At 49.3% G+C, this 23,607-nt stretch overlaps 1 long non-coding RNA gene across 1 annotated transcript; it reads right to left on the bottom strand.

Moving 5' to 3' along the window:
* Positions 1-9,201: 9,201 nt before the first annotated feature.
* LOC146080758 (uncharacterized) lies at positions 9,202-10,041 on the bottom strand. The gene is made up of 3 exons (XR_014474973.1): positions 10,009-10,041; positions 9,688-9,862; positions 9,202-9,570 (listed from the first exon to the last, which is right to left on the bottom strand). It is a non-coding gene; the product is annotated as an uncharacterized LOC146080758 (long non-coding RNA).
* Between the last annotated feature and the right edge of the window lie 13,566 nt (positions 10,042-23,607).

The raw sequence follows: 23,607 nt of genomic DNA on the forward strand, positions 1-23,607 counted from the left end.
CCTTTCCAGAGTTGGACGGTATCGACTTGCGCTAAAATAAAGTACAGTACTACAGTACATGACAGCACTAATCTATGAAAGGACAAACTCAGACAATCCATGAAAGAACTACAGGTATCAGACGCTGGCGGGCCGTCCTCGGGGTTCTCGCCAGGGGGGCGTCTCAGAGGCTGCAGGGGTACTGGTTTTGCCATCACATCCTGCCACGGGTTACATGACCGTACAGTAGTCTAGTGGTTAGCTGCGCGGCAATCCAAGCAGGAGGCCCGAGTTCGATTACGGAGGGGAGGGGGTTGTAAGATAATTTTGATGTTTAATTTATTTATTCATTCATTCATTTATTTATTTATTTATTTATTTATTTATAAATGCACAGTAATCAATAAAGCTAGCGTAGACCACTAAATGTGTACTGAAGGATTCACAAGCCGAGTCCTGACAGACCAGACTTCACGGAGGTTCAGGCGCATCTGCGGCCGAATCTAGATACTGTAGTACACTCGGGAGATTTAGCCGCTAATGCGACTGAACCTCCGCGAGGACCAAGAGTTACAGTATGAGTTGAAGCGTCCAGTGCGAGGTTTGCCAGGGGTGACTGGTTTAAGAAAGCCCTGTTTCACACGTTGCAATACTGTATTGTCTCTTGCAAGGAGTAATGAAGTCAAGCGCCTCCTCCCCTCCCCCCAGGGGTGGAGGGGGTCGGCTAATACAGGTCATTACACTTCAACATCTCCTGCAGAGCAAAGAATCCACGAAGGGGCGGGCCGTGCCGTCCTCGGGGTTCTCGCCAGGGGGCGTCTCAGAGGCTGCAGGGGTACTGGTTTTGCCATCACATCCTGCCACGGGTTACATGACCGTACAGTAGTCTAGTGGTTAGCTGCGCGGCAATCCAAGCAGGAGGCCCGATTACGGAGGGGAGGGGGTTTTAAGATAATTTTGATGTTTATTTATTTATTCATTCATTCATTTATTTATTTATTTATTTATTTATAAATGCACAGTAATCAATAAAGCTAGCGTAGACCACTAAATGTGTACTGAAGGATTCACAAGCCGAGTCGTGACAGACCAGACTTCACGGAGGTTCAGGCGCATCTGCGGCCGAATCTAGATAGTACACTCGGGAGATTTAGCCGCTAATGCGACTGAACCTCCGCGAGGACCAAGAGTTACACTATGAGTTGAAGCGTCCAGTGCGAGGTTTGCCGGGGGTGACTGGTTTAAGAAAGCCCTGTTTCACACGCTGCAATACTGTATTGTCTCTTGCAAGGAGTAATGAAGTCAAGCGCCTCCTCCCCTCCCCCCAGGGGTGGAGGGGGTCGGCTAATACAGGTCATTACACTTCAACATCTCCTGCAGAGCAAAGAATCCACGAAGGGGCGGGCCGTGCCGTCCTCGGGGTTCTCGCCAGGGGGGCGTCTCAGAGGCTGCAGGGGTACTGGTTTTGCCATCACATCCTGCCACGGGTTACATGACCGTACAGTAGTCTAGTGGTTAGCTGCGCGGCAATCCAAGCAGGAGGCCCGATTACGGAGGGGAGGGGGTTTTAAGATAATTTTGATGTTTATTTATTTTTTCATTCATTCATTCATTTATTTATTTATTTATTTATAAATGCACAGCTATCAATAAAGCTAGCGTAGACCACTAAATGTGTACTGAAGGATTCACAAGCCGAGTCCTGACAGACCAGACTTCACGGAGGTTCAGGCGCATCTGCGGCCGAATCTAGATAGTACACTCGGGAGATTTAGCCGCTAATGCGACTGAACCTCCGCGAGGACCAAGAGTTACAGTATGAGTTGAAGCGTCCAGTGCGAGGTTTGCCGGGGGTGACTGGTTTAAGAAAGCCCTGTTTCACACGCTGCAATACTGTATTGTCTCTTGCAAGGAGTAATGAAGTCAAGCGCCTCCTCCCCTCCCCCCAGGGGTGGAGGGGGTCGGCTAATACAGGTCATTACACTTCAACATCTCCTGCAGAGCAAAGAATCCACGAAGGGGCGGGCCGTGCCAGACGTGCTTCCAGAGCTGGCGGGCCATCCTCAGGGTTTTTTCTATTGGAATACAGTGTGTACAGTATTTTGTAGAATGATATTTAATAAAACTATACAGTACAGTATGTCCTAGCGATTTAGTATCTCCAAACTCTTTTAAATAAAGTTTTGGGCGCATGATGAAAGTCATGTGTCTAGGACCCCCGCGCCGAAATTTTGCGTCACCTGTGCTTTATTGTACTGTATGCTGTGCACCACTGCATTGTACAGTACAATGGCGGAGCGCAGAGAGGGCCCGTACAGCACCCGGGAGCTGAGGCACCTTGTGCGCTGGAGAGACAGGACTCTCTCCAGCAACAAGGAGAAAATGAAGGCCTACAGAAAGGCCCGCAGGGCTATCCTTAGGGACACTGGCCATCAGCGGTCTATCCGCTCCTTAGAGCGGCGCTGGAGTGACCTGGTCAGGAGGGATCCTGAGAGACTTCAGGCCATCAGGCGCTGTAAGCACAGTACTGTACCGAGGGGGGTACAGGGAGGGGGGGTTGGCGGCTCTAGAGAGCACCGTCGATATGGTCTGTGTGGGCCCTGGGCAGCAGACCATATCAACGGCGCACTTTCACAGTACGGGATGCGGTCATAATGTCGAATGACATAATGTCGAATGTCAAAATGTCGACACCACAATGTCAAATGTGTAAAAATGTCGACATGGGTTAATGTCGACATTTCAAAAATGTCGACTGTCATAATGTCGACTGGGGTTATGTCGAATTGCTCTTTTGGGGTTTTTTTGGTGCCGACATGTGCCGACAGGCGGTGGTTCATGCCCTACAGTACCATCCACTAGGGCGTGGAGGAGGTTATTAAAGCTGTGGCGAGCGAAGCGAGCCACCGTGCCCTAAGCATCGCGAGCGAAGCGAGCGATGCGAGGGTCCGATTCACTATGTCAACAGTGTCCATGTCGACACTGTTGACATTTCGGGCCAAAAAAACCCCAAAAGAGCAATTCGACATAACCCCAGTCGACATTATGGCAGTCGACATTTTTGAAATGTCGACATTAACCCATGTCGACATTTTCACACATTCGACATTGTGGTGTCGACATTTTGACATTCGACATTATGTCATTCGACATTTCAATCCACACCCTACAGTACATGTACTGTACAGTACACCATAAACAATTGGGGCTGTGTGTGAATAGTGATCAACAATGCGGTGTACACCCGGGAAGAAGAGGCGGTTCCCCTCGACACCGAGGAGGAAGAGGAGGAGGAGGTGGAGCAGCAGGAGGACCAGGAGCCAGGCAGTGAGTACAGTGGTCCGGTGGAGGGGGTGCTTTGTGGGATGCGGAGGTGGGGGTTGGCTGTTGAAGTGGTTGGAAGTGCAGGTGGTTCTGGAGGAACTGAAGATGCCGTTCAGCGAAGGCATTCACTTTGGGGTGCACTGCATTGAGTGTCACGCAGCCTTTGGGCCTTTGCTGGTTGTACAGTACATATGTACACATCCCAGCATGCCACTTTTTGTATACAGTACAGTATGATGGATTGTTAAAACTGTGGCATGGCATGCTGGGTGGGATGTGTACAGTACTTCCACAACAATTGGAGGGCCATGACTTTGACACAACCGTTCTATGGAGTTCTAAAAGTAGAAGGGAATTTACTGTACAGTACAGTACGTTTACAATGTTTTTTTTTTTTTTTTTAATGCAGCATCACTAGGCCACACCCGGGAAGAAGAGGCGGTTCCCCTCGACACCGAGGAGGAAGAGGAGGAGGAGGTGGAGCAGCAGGAGGACCAGGAGCCAGGCAGTGAGTACAGTGGTCCGGTGGAGGGGGTGCTTTGTGGGATGCGGAGGTGGGGGTTGGCTGTTGAAGTGGTTGGAAGTGCAGGTGGTTCTGGAGGAACTGAAGATGCCGTTCAGCGAAGGCATTCACTTTGGGGTGCACTGCATTGAGTGTCACGCAGCCTTTGGGCCTTTGCTGGTTGTACAGTACATATGTACACATCCCAGCATGCCACTTTTTGTATACAGTACAGTATGATGGATTGTTAAAACTGTGGCATGGCATGCTGGGTGGGATGTGTACAGTACTTCCACAACAATTGGAGGGCCATGACTTTGACACAACCGTTCTATGGAGTTTTAAAAGTAGAAGGGAATTTACTGTACAGTACAGTACGTTTACAATGTTTTTTTTTTTTTTTTATTTTTAATGCAGCATCACTAGGCCACACCCGGGAAGAAGAGGCGGTTCCCCTCGACACCGAGGAGGAAGAGGAGGAGGAGGTGGAGCAGCAGGAGGACCAGGAGCCAGGCAGTGAGTACAGTGGTCCGGTGGAGGGGGTGCTTTGTGGGATGCGGAGGTGGGGGTTGGCTGTTGAAGTGGTTGGAAGTGCAGGTGGTTCTGGAGGAACTGAAGATGCCGTTCAGCGAAGGCATTCACTTTGGGGTGCACTGCATTGAGTGTCACGCAGCCTTTGGGCCTTTGCTGGTTGTACAGTACATATGTACACATCCCAGCATGCCACTTTTTGTATACAGTACATTATGATGGATTGTTAAAACTGTGGCATGGCATGCTGGGTGGGATGTGTACAGTACTTCCACAACAATTGGAGGGCCATGACTTTGACACAACCGTTCTATGGAGTTCTAAAAGTAGAAGGGAATTTACTGTACAGTACAGTACGTTTACAATGTTTTTTTTTTTTTTTTTTTTAATGCAGCATCACTAGGCCACACCCGGGAAGAAGAGGCGGTTCCCCTCGACACCGAGGAGGAAGAGGAGGAGGAGGTGGAGCAGCAGGAGGACCAGGAGCCAGGCAGTGAGTACAGTGGTCCGGTGGAGGGGGTGCTTTGTGGGATGCGGAGGTGGGGGTTGGCTGTTGAAGTGGTTGGAAGTGCAGGTGGTTCTGGAGGAACTGAAGATGCCGTTCAGCGAAGGCATTCACTTTGGGGTGCACTGCATTGAGTGTCACGCAGCCTTTGGGCCTTTGCTGGTTGTACAGTACATATGTACACATCCCAGCATGCCACTTTTTGTATACAGTACAGTATGATGGATTGTTAAAACTGTGGCATGGCATGCTGGGTGGGATGTGTACAGTACTTCCACAACAATTGGAGGGCCATGACTTTGACACAACCGTTCTATGGAGTTCTAAAAGTAGAAGGGAATTTACTGTACAGTACAGTACGTTTACAATGTTTTTTTTTTTTTTTTTTTTTTAATGCAGCATCACTAGGCCACACCCGGGAAGAAGAGGCGGTTCCCCTCGACACCGAGGAGGAAGAGGAGGAGGAGGTGGAGCAGCAGGAGGACCAGGAGCCAGGCAGTGAGTACAGTGGTCCGGTGGAGGGGGTGCTTTGTGGGATGCGGAGGTGGGGGTTGGCTGTTGAAGTGGTTGGAAGTGCAGGTGGTTCTGGAGGAACTGAAGATGCCGTTCAGCGAAGGCATTCACTTTGGGGTGCACTGCATTGAGTGTCACGCAGCCTTTGGGCCTTTGCTGGTTGTACAGTACATATGTACACATCCCAGCATGCCACTTTTTGTATACAGTACAGTATGATGGATTGTTAAAACTGTGGCATGTCATGCTGGGTGGGATGTGTACAGTACTTCCACAACAATTGGAGGGCCATGACTTTGACACAACCGTTCTATGGAGTTCTAAAAGTAGAAGGGAATTTACTGTACAGTACAGTACGTTTACAATGTTTTTTTTTTTTTTTTTTTTTTAATGCAGCATCACTAGGCCACACCCGGGAAGAAGAGGCGGTTCCCCTCGACACCGAGGAGGAAGAGGAGGAGGAGGTGGAGCAGCAGGAGGACCAGGAGCCAGGCAGTGAGTACAGTGGTCCGGTGGAGGGGGTGCTTTGTGGGATGCGGAGGTGGGGGTTGGCTGTTGAAGTGGTTGGAAGTGCAGGTGGTTCTGGAGGAACTGAAGATGCCGTTCAGCGAAGGCATTCACTTTGGGGTGCACTGCATTGAGTGTCACGCAGCCTTTGGGCCTTTGCTGGTTGTACAGTACATATGTACACATCCCAGCATGCCACTTTTTGTATACAGTACAGTATGATGGATTGTTAAAACTGTGGCATGGCATGCTGGGTGGGATGTGTACAGTACTTCCACAACAATTGGAGGGCCATGACTTTGACACAACCGTTCTATGGAGTTCTAAAAGTAGAAGGGAATTTACTGTACAGTACAGTACGTTTACAATGTTTTTTTTTTTTTTTTTTTTAATGCAGCATCACTAGGCCACACCCGGGAAGAAGAGGCGGTTCTCCTCGACACCGAGGAGGAAGAGGAGGAGGAGGTGGAGCAGCAGGAGGACCAGGAGCCAGGCAGTGAGTACAGTGGTCCGGTGGAGGGGGTGCTTTGTGGGATGCGGAGGTGGGGGTTGGCTGTTGAAGTGGTTGGAAGTGCAGGTGGTTCTGGAGGAACTGAAGATGCCGTTCAGCGAAGGCATTCACTTTGGGGTGCACTGCATTGAGTGTCACGCAGCCTTTGGGCCTTTGCTGGTTGTACAGTACATATGTACACATCCCAGCATGCCACTTTTTGTATACAGTACAGTATGATGGATTGTTAAAACTGTGGCATGGCATGCTGGGTGGGATGTGTACAGTACTTCCACAACAATTGGAGGGCCATGACTTTGACACAACCGTTCTATGGAGTTCTAAAAGTAGAAGGGAATTTACTGTACAGTACAGTACGATTACAATGTTTTTTTTTTTTTTTTTTTAATGCAGCATCACTAGGCCACACCCGGGAAGAAGAGGCGGTTCTCCTCGACACCGAGGAGGAAGAGGAGGAGGAGGTGGAGCAGCAGGAGGACCAGGAGCCAGGCAGTGAGTACAGTGGTCCGGTGGAGGGGGTGCTTTGTGGGATGCGGAGGTGGGGGTTGGCTGTTGAAGTGGTTGGAAGTGCAGGTGGTTCTGGAGGAACTGACAATGCCTTTGGTTTAGGACTTCACTTTGGGGGGGCTCTGCGCTGGGTGTCACGCAGACTTTGGGCCTTGCCTGTTTGTACAGTACACTACTGTAGGTGGGTGGTGCCCGCTTGGAGATGGTGTGTAGACATTTCAATCTACACCATTAGGACCTTCTTCTATGGAGTTGTACTGTACAGTACATGTTCAGTACAGTACCTGTAAGTAGGCAAATGATGTTTTTTTTCCTGTACTACTGTATTTTCCTTTCTCCACTCAGACATCATTGAGGTGGAGGCCATGGAGCTGGAGGAAGATGAGGAGGAGGACGATGAAAGTGGTAAGAATTACTGTAGTACTGCACTGTAACCAGAGGTGTAAAAGTGATGGGCAACTGGTTTCCAATGGTAGAGGGAACTGAGTTCCGCCTCTGACACAGTCCTGAACAGTAATTCCAATAGAAAAGCCTGTCCCACCCACCAGCTTCTTCTTTTGGCATGGCATGCTTTATTTGATGGCATACTGTACAGTACAGTACGACCACCACCGTTGAAGTGAAGAAGGGCCACTAAGTGGAACAGGTTCTGTACATGCTGTATTGTAATGCTCACTTTTTCTCCCACTACAGTGCCAATCGTCCATGGGGGCCCAAGCCACCAACTGTGGATAAGCCTGCACAGGCCAGGATCAGACTCGCAGGGGCCTGGCCCGGGTACCGGCCCCAATTATAGAGGTACAGTTACAGTACAGTATGTCAGTGGTTGGGATTGCTTTTGTAGAATAATAATACAGTACAGTACAGTACTTACCGTACAGTACACTATAGTAACGTTAACATTTTACTTCCCCACCACAGAACAACAACAGAGGGCTCAGCGGCTCAGGGCGCTTGAGGCGGCGCGGGTGCTGATGCACCAGTTCCTTGATTTCATTTTCCAATTTTTAGTTCGTTTAATTTAATTGTTATTCTGGCGTTGTTTCTTTTTTTTTCATACTGTATTTATAAATATTTTATTGTTACTCCAATGTATCCTTGTCTTTTTTCCAGCGTGAGACGATACTGTACAGTAACTTATTGTATGCTACTGCAAATACTGAATACTGTAGTAAACACTTTTATTGACAGCAGATGGATGATATGGCATACAGTACAATCAGTGGGGAAAAGGTAGCAAGGTACAGTACAGTACAGAATAGAAAAAAAAAAAATCACACACAGATTTTTTTTTTTTTATTATTTGTTTGGGGTGGGGGTTCAGCAAGACACACAAATACAGTAAAACAGACTGTCTACAGTACAGTACATCGCACCGAATCAACATTTTTCTACTTGTTATCCACATGTACAGTAAAATACTTTTATTGACAACAGATGGATAATATGGCATACAGTACAATCAGAGGGGACAAGGTACAGTTCAGTAGCAAGGTGCATTACAGGACAGAATAATAAACAAAATGTACTGTACAGCAGTGGTGCAGGTAGAATTTTTTTCTTGGTGGTACAGTACTCATGGGCTCTACCAAATACTGTATGGGTGTGGCCATGTGTCATGAGTGTTCGTGGTCACACAAAGCTAGAAGAGTGACTAAGGGCCTTATTCGAATTCACTCTTTCTGACAAAATTCTTCTTAGATGGACAAAACCATGTGCACTGCAGGTGGGGTAGATTTTACTATTGCAGAGAGAATTAGATTTGGGTGGGGTTTTTACTGTACTGTACTTCAAAGTACAGTACAGTAAGCTCTATATTGCAGTGTAACAATAAAGCAGTCAGTATTTTTCCTGCACAGAAACAAAATACTGTAACTCACCCAAATCTAATTCTCTCTGCTCATTATACTGTACATCTGCCCCACCTGCAGTTTTGTCCATCTAAGAAGAATTGTGACAGAAAGAGTGAATGCGAATAAGGCCCTAAATGACAATAGTGGCGTGGCATCAGGAGACAGGGAATGAGAAGCAGGAAATGACTGGGGGTCGGTTGGCTCTTGCTTGGCGGAGAGCTGGGCAGATTGTGCTTACAATTGTGGAGCCTGCTCTTCATGCTATCGCCACTGCAGATGCCTGTCAGTGTGACAGGCTAAATCAGCAGTAGCGGTAGCTACGCCAATCATAACGCTGAGTGGGCGGGCTGCGGATGCATTATATTTAGACTTAAATTAAAAATAGAATTGACAGTGGGTCAGGGAGTAAGTGGTACTGCGTACCTGCAACATACTGTATTTCTTACAGGTACAGTACTCTGTACCACACCGTACCCCCTTACTTGCAACACTGCTGTACAGTACTGTAACATCACACACACAACTTTTATTTTTATTATACAGTATTTTGGGGTGGGGGTTCATAGAGAAACACACAGAAAACAGACTGATTAAGTACTTCTATACTATTTTAATACAGTACTACATACCACTGGGTTGTCCATTTATTTTGACTATAACAGGCAATACTTTATATAGATGATTTATGCAATTATTACAAATGTCCGGTGTCAGCACTTCTTGCCAAAATTTACGGATCCCATCCAACAGCTGCTGTTTTGTTGTCGGCTTCGCAGTGTTCCTGATGTAATACTTCATTTGAGCCCATACCAATTCAATTGGATTCATGTCCGGGGATCTAAAGTAAACAGTATGATACAATAAAGGTATTTCAATAATGTTTCTTTTAGAACAGAAAAGCATACAATCTTGATAAAACCATAAAAGTACAGTACAATATTAAAGCAATACTCACTCTGGTGGTGTGCGTTCCCAATTGATGCCTTTCTCTTCCATGAATTTTGCAGAGGCAGAGTGTTTAGGATCATTGTCCTGGAATAGTCTATGATGCGATGGGAAACGTTTCCGCACATATGGCACCATACATCCCTCTACTATTCTTTCTTGAAAGAATTGTTTATCCATGATCCCTAGAGAAAAAAGCAGTATTGTTTATTAATAACCACCGCATTCAATTTTAATTATTGTAGTGTACAGTATAGTACATTATTTCTTACAAACACAGACAACGCATGGTACTGTATACTGTACACAGTAGTACTGTACTATACTGTACCTTCGAACATTAACAATGGGCCAGCTCCCAATCTTGATATGGCTCCCCATACGTGGACTTTCAGTGGATGCTTTGGCCGTGGCTTCAATGAGATATGGTCCTTCTTACGGAATGACATTCGCGAGAACCTCTCGAGTGCAATTGAGGATTCATCGGTGAAAAGGACATCCTGAAAAGTTTCACCGCTCTCAATCCAACGACGTGCCTGTTCCACTCTCTTCTCTTTGTTGACATCTCTAACCATGGGAGTTATCCTGTCAACAGCACAAAAATATACAGGTAATTTAATACAGTACTGTATTATAGACATCATTAAACAACCGTGCAGTACTGTATGCAAATAATGTAGGTATTAACCACTTGAGTGGTACTGTACTGAATGCCTGGAGATTTTCCGGATTCAGCTGTGCTGGTGCAGTGGGCTGTCCCGGAAAATCTCAAGGCATGCCACTATACAGTAGGTGTACGCCAGTGGTGTCCTTGTGTGCACCACTGGTGCAGCACCTCCAGTCAATTCCCCCACCCCTCCCCCACTGCCGGGTATGGTTGGTGCGGCTTGTGGGGGCTGGCGAGTGCTCAGGCCGAGTCCTCCAGAGCTGCCACGAAAATCCCTCATCATGACGCCATTGTCACTATGAGGAACAGTAGCATCAAGCTCTGCCGCCGCTGCCCTGGTACTGTAGGTTTGTACTGTCCCAGCAAAACCCACCACTCAAGGGGTTAATGTGAAATGGCGCGCATTACTGCTCTATACAAAACTCTTACTGTACCTTGTAGCACAATATTTCCATCCCATTTTCCGACGCATTTTTCGAATGCTGGTGAGTGATATGTCAAAATCATACTCTGTTTTGAAGATGTTTTTAATTTGTCGAGCAGAGATTTCATCATTCTCACGAGTTAATTTCTCCACAATTTTTTCAGCTCTCCTACAGTGCACACAGTAAATAAGAGTTAATGTACAGTACAGTACAGTACAAGTACAGTACAAGGCAATGACTGAAACGTTTCATGTTCTATATTACTGTAGTACAGCAAAGGTTAATACTACTGGACATACTGTACAGTACAGTAGTTTATACAGTACCAGTTTAACAAACAATACAGTACAGTACATTACAGGTAATTTACTACACAACACTGATCTTACCAAGAGCACTTTGGAGCAAATATTTCCTTTCTGGCCGTTGTTCTCTCGAAAGCATGATAGCGCACTGTTTGTAAAGTGACTACAATCCCACTTTCCCTCAGCCAAGCCTGGATCTCTTTGGTAGTTTTATTTTCTTTTTTCATGTTCGCAATTATTTTGCTCATCGCCTTGTTGATCTTAACTGGCATTTTGGACAGCTGTACTAGAGACTTCCCTGTATGAAGAGAAGACAGTACATTTAGAAATACAGTACATGGACTTTTTCGCAATACAAATTACTATAGTACTTTAAACATTTTTTTAAAAAAATGTTACAGTACCTTTACCCCCCCCCTCCCCCCCCCAAAAAAAACAACGTTGGTGGTAATAATTGACAATGATGTACTGTACAGCACTCAGTTGCTAATGCGTCAACTTCTCGTTAGCTCGAGCGTCTCATTAGCTCAAGCGTCCCAGGCTCCGGGGAGGAGGGGTCGGTGTGCTATACGGGCAAGCGTCGGTCGCTCGATATACCGCCAAACGCCTAGGGGCCTCGTGGAAGGGGGGGGGAGGGAACACTGGGAGAGGTTGGAAGCACGGCTGCACGGAGAAAAGACGGGGAAAGCAGGGCTGAGCGACGGGGAGCGGATACCGTCGTTGCTGCTCGAGCGTCTCATTAGCTCGAGCGTGTCATTAGCTCGAGCGTCCCAGGCTCCGGGGAGGAGGGGTCGGTGTGCTATACGGGCAAGCGTCGGTCGCTCGATATACCGCCAAACGCCTAGGGGCCTCGTGGAAGCGGGGGGGGGAGGGAACACTGGGAGAGGTTTGGGAAAGGTTGGAAGCACAGAGAAAGGACGGGGAAACCAGGGCCGTGCGACGGGGAGCGGGCATACAGTAGCCCCGGGGAGGAGGGGCAGCGTAGCTCGAGAGCGCTCGAGGCAGTTTCGCTCGGAGGCAGGGTTACACAAAATGGCCGCCAAATGTCTAGGGGCCTCGTGGAAGCGGGGGGAGGGAACACTGGGAGAGGTTGGAAGCATGGCTGCACGGAGAAAAGACGGGGAAAGCAGGGCCGAGCGACGGGGAGCGGATACCGTCGTTGCTGCTCGAGCGTCTCATTAGCTCGAGCGTCTCATTAGCTCGAGCGTCTCATTAGCTCGAGCGTCCCAGGCTCCGGGGAGGAGGGGTCGGTGTGCTATACGGGCAGGCGTCGGTCGCTCGATATACCGCCAAACGCCTAGGGGCCTCGTGGAAGCGGGGGGGAGGGAACACTGGGAGAGGTTTGGGAAAGGTTGGAAGCACAGAGAAAGGACGGGGAAACCAGGGCCGTGCGACGGGGAGCGGGCATACAGTAGCCCCGGGGAGGAGGGGCAGCGTCGCTCGAGAGCGCTCGAGGCAGTTTCGCTCGGAGGCAGGGTTACACAAAATGGCCGCCAAATGTCTAGGGGCCTCGTGGAAGCGGGGGGGAGGGAACACTGGGAGAGGTTTGGGAAAGGTTGGAAGCACAGAGAAAGGACGGGGAAACCAGGGCCGTGCGACGGGGAGCGGGCATACAGTAGCCCCGGGGAGGAGGGGCAGCGTCGCTCGAGAGCGCTCGAGGCAGTTTCGCTCGGAGGCAGGGTTACACAAAATGGCCGCCAAATGTCTAGGGGCCTCGTGGAAGCAGGGGGGAGGGAACACTGGGAGAGGTTTGGGAAAAGTTGGAAGCACGGTTGCACGGAGAAAAGACGGGGAAAGCAGGACCGAGCAACGGGGAGCGGATACCGTCGTTGCTGCTCGAGCGTCTCATTAGCTCGAGCGTCTCATTAGCTCGAGCGTCCCAGGCTCCGGGGAGGAGGGGTCGGTGTGCTATACGGGCAGGCGTCGGTCGCTCGATATACCGCCAAACGCCTAGGGGCCTCGTGGAAGCGGGGGGGAGGGAACACTGGGAGAGGTTTGGGAAAGGTTGGAAGCACAGAGAAAGGACGGGGAAACCAGGGCCGTGCGACGGGGAGCGGGCATACAGTAGCCCCGGGGAGGAGGGGCAGCGTCGCTCGAGAGCGCTCGAGGCAGTTTCGCTCGGAGGCAGGGTTACACAAAATGGCCGCCAAATGTCTAGGGGCCTCGTGGAAGCGGGGGGGAGGGAACACTGGGAGAGGTTTGGGAAAGGTTGGAAGCACAGAGAAAGGACGGGGAAACCAGGGCCGTGCGACGGGGAGCGGGCATACAGTAGCCCCGGGGAGGAGGGGCAGCGTCGCTCGAGAGCGCTCGAGGCAGTTTCGCTCGGAGGCAGGGTTACACAAAATGGCCGCCAAATGTCTAGGGGCCTCGTGGAAGCGGGGGGGAGGGAACACTGGGAGAGGTTTGGGAAAAGTTGGAAGCACGGTTGCATGGAGAAAAGACGGGGAAAGCAGGACCGAGCAACGGGGAGCGGATACCGTCGTTGCTGCTCGAGCGTCTCATTAGCTCGAGCGTCTCATTAGCTCGAGCGTCTCATTAGCTCGAGCGTCCCAGGCTCCGGGGAGGAGGGGTCGGTGTGCTATACGGGCAGGCGTCGGTCGCTCGATATACAGCCAAACGCCTAGGGGCCTCGTGGAAGCGGGGGGGAGGGAACACTGGGAGAGGTTTGGGAAAGGTTGGAAGCACAGAGAAAGGACGGGGAAACCAGGGCCGTGCGACGGGGAGCGGGCATACAGTAGCCCCGGGGAGGAGGGGCAGCGTCGCTCGAGAGCGCTCGAGGCAGTTTCGCTCGGAGGCAGGGTTACACAAAATGGCCGCCAAATGTCTAGGGGCCTCGTGGAAGCGGGGGGGAGGGAACACTGGGAGAGGTTTGGGAAAGGTTGGAAGCACAGAGAAAGGACGGGGAAACCAGGGCCGTGCGACGGGGAGCGGGCATACAGTAGCCCCGGGGAGGAGGGGCAGCGTCGCTCGAGAGCGCTCGAGGCAGTTTCGCTCGGAGGCAGGGTTACACAAAATGGCCGCCAAATGTCTAGGGGCCTCGTGGAAGCGGGGGGGAGGAAACACTGGGAGAGGTTTGGGAAAAGTTGGAAGCACGGTTGCACGGAGAAAAGACGGGGAAAGCAGGACCGAGCAACGGGGAGCGGATACCGTCGTTGCTGCTCGAGCGTCTCATTAGCTCGAGCGTCTCATTAGCTCGAGCGTCCCAGGCTCCGGGGAGGAGGGGTCGGTGTGCTATACGGGCAGGCGTCGGTCGCTCGATATACCGCCAAACGCCTAGGGGCCTCGTGGAAGCGGGGGGGAGGGAACACTGGGAGAGGTTTGGGAAAGGTTGGAAGCACAGAGAAAGGACGGGGAAACCAGGGCCGTGCGACGGGGAGCGGGCATACAGTAGCCCCGGGGAGGAGGGGCAGCGTCGCTCGAGAGCGCTCGAGGCAGTTTCGCTCGGAGGCAGGGTTACACAAAATGGCCGCCAAATGTCTAGGGGCCTCGTGGAAGCGGGGGGGAGGGAACACTGGGAGAGGTTTGGGAAAGGTTGGAAGCACAGAGAAAGGACGGGGAAACCAGGGCCGTGCGACGGGGAGCGGGCATACAGTAGCCCCGGGGAGGAGGGGCAGCGTCGCTCGAGAGCGCTCGAGGCAGTTTCGCTCGGAGGCAGGGTTACACAAAATGGCCGCCAAATGTCTAGGGGCCTCGTGGAAGAAGCGGGGGGGGGAACACTGGGAGAGGTTTGGGAAAAGTTGGAAGCACGGTTGCACGGAGAAAAGACGGGGAAAGCAGGACCGAGCAACGGGGAGCGGATACCGTCGTTGCTGCTCGAGCGTCTCATTAGCTCGAGCGTCTCATTAGCTCGAGCATCTCATTAGCTCGAGCGTCCCAGGCTCCGGGGAGGAGGGGTCGGTGTGCTATACGGGCAAGCGTCGGTCGCTCGATATACCGCCAAACGCCTAGGAGCCTCGTGGAAGCGGGGGGGAGGGAACACTGGGTGCAATGAGCGTTTACATACAGAATACAGTTTAAAAATAAGGTATATTTATATCGAAATACTGATAGAAAAAGATTTACCGTTCAGGAACTTTTGCTAGTAGCACTTGAAACCAGCCGAGTTCCGTGAGGCCAGCAAAGATTTCAAATGCAAGCAGAAGTACAGGAACGGTATCAGGAAACTTCAAGAAGTCTTGAGAGGAGAGGAGCCGAACAGCAAGTCTGCTTACGAGGAAACAGGTTTGCCGAGTGGTAGCTGGAGTGCCTGGGGACGCCCTTTTTATGTGAAACAAACAAAAGGTTTTTTCCACGCCCAAAGCAGGTCCTGTGATTGGATTATGGAAATTGTTCACGCCCCAAACATATCTGCAGAGACCAATCTCAGGGTCTGGATCTTGGGCGGGAAAAACCTTTTGTTTGTTTCACATAAAAAGGGCATCCCCAGGCACTCCAGCTACCACTCGGCAAACCTGTTTCTTTGTAAGCTGACTTGCTGTTCGGCTCCTCTCCTCTCAAGACTTCTTGAAGTTTCCTGATACCGTTCCTGTACTTCCGAATACCGTTCCTGTACTTCTGCTTGCATTTGAAATCTTTGCTGGCCTCACGGAACTCGGCTGGTTTCAAGTGCTACTAGCAAAAGTTCCTGAACGGTAAATCTTTTTCTATCAGTATTTCGATATAAATATACCTTATTTTTAAACTGTATTCTGTATGTAAACGCTCATTGCACCCAGTGTTCCCTCCCCCCCCCCGCTTCCACGAGGCCCCTAGGCGTTTGGCGGTATATCGAGCGACCGACGCTTGCCCGTATAGCACACCGACCCCTCCTCCCCGGAGCCTGGGACGCTCGAGCTAATGAGACGCTCGAGCAGCAACGACGGTATCCGCTCCGCGTCGCTCGGCCCTGCTTTCCCCGTCTTTTCTCCGTGCAGCCATGCTTCCGACCTCTCCCAGTGTTCCCTCCCCCCGCTTCCACGAGGCCCCTAGACATTTGGCGGCCATTTTGTGTAACCCTGCCTCCGAGCGAAACTGCCTCGAGCGCTCTCGAGCGACGCTGCCCCTCCTCCCCGGGGCTACTGTATGCCCGCTCCCCGTCGCACGGCCCTGGTTTCCCCGTCCTTTCTCTGTGCTTCCAACCTTTCCCAAACCTCTCCCAGTGTTCCCTCCCCCCCCGCTTCCACGAGGCCCCTAGGCGTTTGGCGGTATATCGAGCGACCGACGCCTGCCCGTATAGCACACCGACCCCTCCTCCCCGGAGCCTGGGACGCTCGAGCTAATGAGACGCTCGAGCTAATGAGACGCTCGAGCAGCAACGACGGTATCCGCTCCCCGTTGCTCGGTCCTGCTTTCCCCGTCTTTTCTCAGTGCAACCGTGCTTCCAACTTTTCCCAAACCTCTCCCAGTGTTCCCTCCCCCCCGCTTCCACGAGGCCCCTAGACATTTGGCGGCCATTTTGTGTAACCCTGCCTCCGAGCGAAACTGCCTCGAGCGCTCTCGAGCGACGCTGCCCCTCCTCCCCGGGGCTACTGTATGCCCGCTCCCCGTCGCACGGCCCTGGTTTCCCCGTCCTTTCTCTGTGCTTCCAACCTTTCCCAAACCTCTCCCAGTGTTCCCTCCCCCCCCCCGCTTCCACGAGGCCCCTAGGCGTTTGGCGGTATATCGAGCGACCGACGCTTGCCCGTATAGCACACCGACCCCTCCTCCCCGGAGCCTGGGACGCTCGAGCTAATGAGACGCTCGAGCTAATGAGACGCTCGAGCAGCAACGACGGTATCCGCTCCCCGTCGCTCGGCCCTGCTTTCCCCGTCTTTTCTCCGTGCAGCCATGCTTCCGACCTCTCCCAGTGTTCCCTCCCCCCGCTTCCACGAGGCCCCTAGACATTTGGCGGCCATTTTGTGTAACCCTGCCTCCGAGCGAAACTGCCTCGAGCGCTCTCGAGCGACGCTGCCCCTCCTCCCCGGGGCTACTGTATGCCCGCTCCCCGTCGCACGGCCCTGGTTTCCCCGTCCTTTCTCTGTGCTTCCAACCTTTCCCAAACCTCTCCCAGTGTTCCCTCCCCCCCCCGCTTCCACGAGGCCCCTAGACATTTGGCGGCCATTTTGTGTAACCCTGCCTCCGAGCGAAACTGCCTCGAGCGCTCTCGAGCGACGCTGCCCCTCCTCCCCGGGGCTACTGTATGCCCGCTCCCCGTCGCACGGCCCTGGTTTCCCCGTCCTTTCTCTGTGCTTCCAACCTTTCCCAAACCTCTCCCAGTGTTCCCTCCCCCCCGCTTCCACGAGGCCCCTAGGCGTTTGGCGGTATATCGAGCGACCGACGCCTGCCCGTATAGCACACCGACCCCTCCTCCCCGGAGCCTGGGACGCTCGAGCTAATGGGACGCTCGAGCTAATGGGACGCTCGAGCTAATGAGACGCTCGAGCTAATGAGACGCTCGAGCTAATGAGACGCTCGAGCAGCAACGACGGTATCCGCTCCCCGTTGCTCGGTCCTGCTTTCCCCGTCTTTTCTCCGTGCAACCGTGCTTCCAACTTTTCCCAAACCTCTCCCAGTGTTCCCTCCCCCCCGCTTCCACGAGGCCCCTAGACATTTGGCGGCCATTTTGTGTAACTCTATTAACATATTACTTAAACAGTAAAGATGGGCCCCCTGCAGCTCTGGGCCCCATAGCAGCTGCACCCCTTGCACCTACTGTATGGTACAGTAGTTACGGCCATGACAGTACAGTACATACAGTACTGTACAGTCATGTACTGTACTGTAATCTACTGGACATTATTGTGCTACTGTAAAACTGCTTTACTGGATAGTGGAACACAATTTCATGTGTAATTATTTTTTTGTAGACAAACAACAATGAATGTATCAAGTGCAACATTCTATGGAAAACGCAGTGCACGTTCCAACAAGAGACAATTGGCCTTGGCTGCATTGGTTCCACAGTGTGCACCCAAAAAGGCAAAGAAGACTACTGCCAAAAAAGAGAACTTTCCAGTCACAGTAAAGCCAAGGAAAAATGCCAAGGCAAAGAATGGTGTTTTAGAGCAGATTGTAGGTAACGATAACAAAGTCCCTTTCTCTATTACAGATATTGAAGCTGGTCCTTCATACAAGGAGACTGTGTTGGCTAAAGATGTACCTGTACCAGTGGTCAGCATTGATCAAACACTGGTACAGGCAGTAAGTATTGATCCAAATGAGGAGTTTGTTGTTTTGGATTTTGTTTCGACCCCAGGTCAACAAGGACATTCTTCACCAAGAAGAAAGCTGGATTTTGGAAATCTTTCAGGAACAAAAGAATTGATGGACAACCTGCAAGACGACCATGGTGCACAGGAGCTTCAAGAAAAGGTACATCGGCTGGAGATCGAAAATGCTGTATTAAAAGATACATTGAAGAACACCGTTGAATCAATGAAGGAGGTCCTCATTGAATCAGTGAAAGAAGACCTCATCAAATCGGTAAGTAATACCATCATGACATCAGTCAATACCCTCATCGAATCAGCGACTCACACCATCACAACATCAGTGAATGACCGGATCATCTGCGCAATGGAAGACATCATCGTTAACACAGTGAAAAAAGCAACACCACAAACCCATGAAGTAGCTGTGCAGATGTGTCGAATTGAAGATGGACCTGGCAGAATAGATGCACTCTGCGAATTGGATGAACCGGGTGAAGTGAATTCATTTGGCGAACTGGGTGCACTCGGTGGATTGGATGGCCCGGGCGAAGTGTCTACATTCAGCGAACTGGGTGCACTCTGTGAAGTGGATTTTGGCGGCGAAGTGAATGCACCCAGTGAAGTGGACACCACAATAGTCGTGAATAGACACGTAGAACTGCCTTCTACAGCACACCAAGTGCTGGACTTTGGTGAAGTGACTCTGCAGCTTCCTCGAGCACCCACTCAGTGCAGCACCCCTGCAGAGCCAGACAACGAGACAGACTGTGGACCTGTTCTGCCCAATATTCCACTGTGCGACATCACAGATGCAACGGACGACCTGCTTTATGGAAAGGCACATGAACAACTGAACAGATATGCACAATTTATTTTTCAAGAACATGTGCCACATGACCTTTATTTGTCATGGGCAAACCATGTGAATTACAATGGGAAGAATGGGAAATCTGCACTGCCAAAAAATGTAAGAAAAGACATCATGAGAAGATGTGGCAAACGGATTGTACTTCAGAAGCACCATAGAACTTCCATCATCAATACCATCAACGGACTACTACGAATGAAGAGGAGAACAGCATGGAGACGCCTCGATCGTGTAAGGCAACCGTTACCACCGTTGCCAACAGTTTGCCCTCCCTTGTGCACAACTCGGTGATGAAGCAGTGGTGTTACTGTACTGTACTTTTAACCGAATACTGAATTTTCCGTGAGTTTGTCTCAGTTCCTTCAAAAGTAAACCTACAGTAAAACAAAACATACTGTACAGTACAAATATACATTACTACTGTATACAGGAATAACAACAAAACATGATATCATTAAAAAAAAAATAAAAAAATAAAAAAAATAATAATAATAATAAAAAAGTTGCAAAGTGTTTCTCTTCACCGGTCGGTTTTCCGAGTGTGTGTGCTGCTGTTCCTACACCCCACCCCAAAGACAGTAAATCTAAAAAAAAAAATTACCCAAAACAAAAATGAATAATAATAATAAAAAAATAAAAAAAAATACCTGTACAAAATTCCAAAAAAAAAAAAAAAAAGTTGTGTGTTTTGTTAACATGGTTTTTCTTGTTCTGTGTCGTGGTTACCTTTTTCCCCACTGCATCCAATATTTTCCATCAGCAGGCTTACCTCGGTGTGTGTCAGTGTTCCAAAGTAATGGTAACCCCCTCCATCCCTCCAAAAAAAGGAAAAAAAAAACAAAAAAAATACAAAATTCCAAAAAGCAAAAAAAAAAGTTGTGTGTTTTGTTATCATGGTTTTCATCGTTCTGTGTCGTGGTTACCTTTTTCCCCACTGCGTCCGATATTTTCCTTCAGCAGGCTTACTGTATAGTACCTCGGTGTGTGTCAGTGTTCCAAAGTAATGGTAACCCCCTCCATCCCTCCAAAAAAGGGAAAAAAAAACCAAAAAATACAAAATTCCAAAAAGCAAAAAAAAGTTGTGTGTTTTGTTAACATGGTTTTTCTTGTTCTGTGTCGTGGTTACCTTTTTCCCCACTGCATCCAATATTTTCCTTCAGCAGGCTTACCTCGGTGTGTGTCAGTGTTCCAAAGTAATGGTAACCCCCTCCATCCCTCCAAAAAAGGGAAAAAAACCCAAAAAATACAAAATTCCAAAAAGCAAAAAAAAAGTTGTGTGTTTTGTTAACATGGTTTTTCTTGTTCTGTGTCGTGGTTACCTTTTTCCCCACTGCATCCAATATTTTCCTTCAGCAGGCTTACAGTACCTCGGTGTGTGTCAGTGTTCCAAAGTAATGGTAACCCCCTCCATCCCTCCAAAAAAAGGAAAAAAAAAAACAAAAAAAAATACAAAATTCCAAAAAGCAAAAAAAAAAGTTGTGTGTTTTGTTATCATGGTTTTCATCGTTCTGTGTCGTGGTTACCTTTTTCCCCACTGCGGCCGATATTTTCCTTCAGCAGGCTTACTGTATAGTACCTCGGTGTGTGTCAGTGTTCCAAAGTAATGGTAACCCCCTCCATCCCTCCAAAAAAGGGAAAAAAACCCCAAAAAATACAAAATTCCAAAAAGCAAAAAAAAAGTTGTGTGTTTTGTTAACATGGTTTTTCTTGTTCTGTGTCGTGGTTACCTTTTTCCCCACTGCATCCAATATTTTCCTTCAGCAGGCTTACTGTACAGTACCTCTGTGTGTGTCAGTGTTCCAAAGTAATGGTAACCCCCTCCATCCCTCCAAAAAAAAGGAAAAAAAAAACCCAAAAAAATACAAAATTCCAAAAAGCAAAAAAAAAAAAAAAAGTTGTGTGTTTTGTTATCATGGTTTTCATCGTTCTGTGTCGTGGTTACCTTTTTCCCCACTGCGTCCGATATTTTCCTTCAGCAGGCTTACTGTATAGTACCTCGGTGTGTGTCAGTGTTCCAAAGTAATGGTAACCCCCTCCATCCCTCCAAAAAAGGGAAAAAAAACCCCAAAAAATACAAAATTCCAAAAAGCAAAAAAAAAAAGTTGTGTGTTTTGTTAACATGGTTTTTCTTGTTCTGTGTCGTGGTTACCTTTTTCCCAACTGCATCCAATATTTTCTTTCAGCAGGCTTACTGTACAGTACCTCTGTGTGTGTCAGTGTTCCAAAGTAATGGTAACCCCCTCCATCCCTCAAACCCAAAAAAATAAAAAATTCCCAAAAAAAAAATTTGTGTCTTCCTCACCTTGTAACCTTTTCCCCACTGATTGGACTACTGTACTGTACAGTATATCCCTTGTCGCACATGTGCTGTCAATAAAGAGACAATACTACAGTAGTGAACATACAGTAAACCCTTTTATGTACTGTACAGCATAAATTAAAAATAAAAAATTACAGCCGTTGGAAGGTCACCGTAAAAGCATGGTCCACGAGCTGGTGCATGATGGCTTCTACGTTGGCCATGGTGCGATGGAAGTTTTCTGTTGGGGAATAAAAAGGATACTGTAGTATTACTGTACGATACAGTAAGCAAAAAACTACTGTACTTTAAGAAACATACAGTACAGTACTGTACTGTAACTACAGTACAGTATAGAAACATAGGGGAAAAAGGGACCTTTTCATTTCCCTACTATCCAATTACAGTACACATGGAGTTGGATATACTGTACTGTAAACCCGAAGCGTGGCGAGCACACGCGGATTCGTTAAAAAGTACAGTATTCCACGCTCTATCGTGGGACGCCACGCTTCGGGCTTGGCCAGGTTTACAGTACAGTATATCCAACTCCGTGCGTAGTTCGATAGTAGGGAAATGAACAGGTCCCTTTTTTCCGATAAAATTCTACGTACTGTATGTTAAAATGGACTCAGTCCATTTTAACATTGCATCCTATGGAAAAATAGGGACGATCGCGTTGGTTGCATCACATGCGATTTGGTCGGATGTGATGTGATCGACGAGATTATCGTGTCTGCCTAAATTTAAGGTCACAAAAATCTAGAGGTCACAAAAATCAGCATTCCAGTTACTACTGTACCTACAGTACAGTGCAATATGATTTACCTCTGGATACTGGGTCCTCGGGGAGAGGATGGCTGTTTGCCACAGATCTGCAGACAAACCGAATCATCCGATGGAAAAGTGGCCAGAGAAGCCGCAGCCTCTCACGGTTGTCTGTGAAAATGCAAAGTACAGTACAGTGAAAAACTGTAGGTTTGTTTGCAGAGGTCACGCTGCGCAGAGCCAAGGACGCCGCCCCCGCCCCCCGCAGGACGCCGGACATCCCTCCCGACGCCCACCGCTCACCGCCACAGCCCGCCCGCCCCCCCGACAGGCTCCCCGGCCGCACCGCAATGTACAGTACAGTAAGTACAGTAGATATGCGGGCGGCCGGGGAGTTTTTTTTTTTTTTTAATGGGGAGCCAATCCCGGGATCCCGGGAATCCCGGGATCTGGCATTTTTCAATCCCGAATCATGGGATTGAAAAAATGCCCCGGGATTGGCCACCCTAGTCGCCATGCTGGGAGGAGAGGGGAAGTCGTATGGACAGTATAATCCATGTACAGTAGCCCCTTTTTCAGTGACTCCATGCTGTCTCTGTCCCAGATGAAATCAGAGTAATGTACAGTACTGTACAGTACTTACCAGCTGACACTGGCCTGGGGTGGGATGGTTCGGTTGGTCTGCGGGGGCGGGGGCGGAGGGTCATGTGGATGGGTGGGACTGCAGAAAAGAACAGAAAAAGAGGTTAGTTTGCAACATATTGTAATTTACTGTACAGTGTTATGGTCACCAAAATCTATTTTGGCTGAGGCATCCAGATGTGCCACATGGTTGGACCCCAGATACAGTACAGTAGGTACCGTATAAGGTACACACAATGACATGGACCCTTTTTCCCATACAATTCTACTGTATGTTGAATCGTATGGAAAATCGCATCGCATACAATTTGGGCGCATGTGATGCGATGCGATAATCACATTGAATCGGATTGTACTGTATGCCTTAAATTAAGGCATACAGTACAATCCTACAATAATATCGGGCGTGCAGATACAGCATTACACCAGTACTGTACAGTACCTACAATACTGTACTTACCGACCGCGCTTGGACTAGGCTCCGGCAGGGTGGCGGCGAGGGTGGCCCTCTCCTCGAGGTGGGGGGGGAAGCTTTCAGATGCTGCAAATGTACAAAAAAGACGAAATAAAGACACTGTACAGTATAATCTCAATTAGGGGTGTTTTTCAACAGGCTCCAGCAGGAACTGATGCCCTTATTCTGCTTCCTACAGTAGATGGACAAACCCATGTGCACTGCAGGGGAGGCAGTGCAAAATGACACACCCAAATCTAACTGCACAAGTACTGTATAGTAACACTGCCTCACCAGGGGCCAGATTCTATAAGCTTTAAAAGTGATAAGTTT

The sequence above is a fragment of the Crinia signifera genome, chromosome 5 (assembly GCF_055691185.1).
Source record: "Crinia signifera chromosome 5, ASM5569118v1, whole genome shotgun sequence".
Taxonomy (NCBI): Eukaryota; Metazoa; Chordata; class Amphibia; order Anura; family Myobatrachidae; genus Crinia; species Crinia signifera.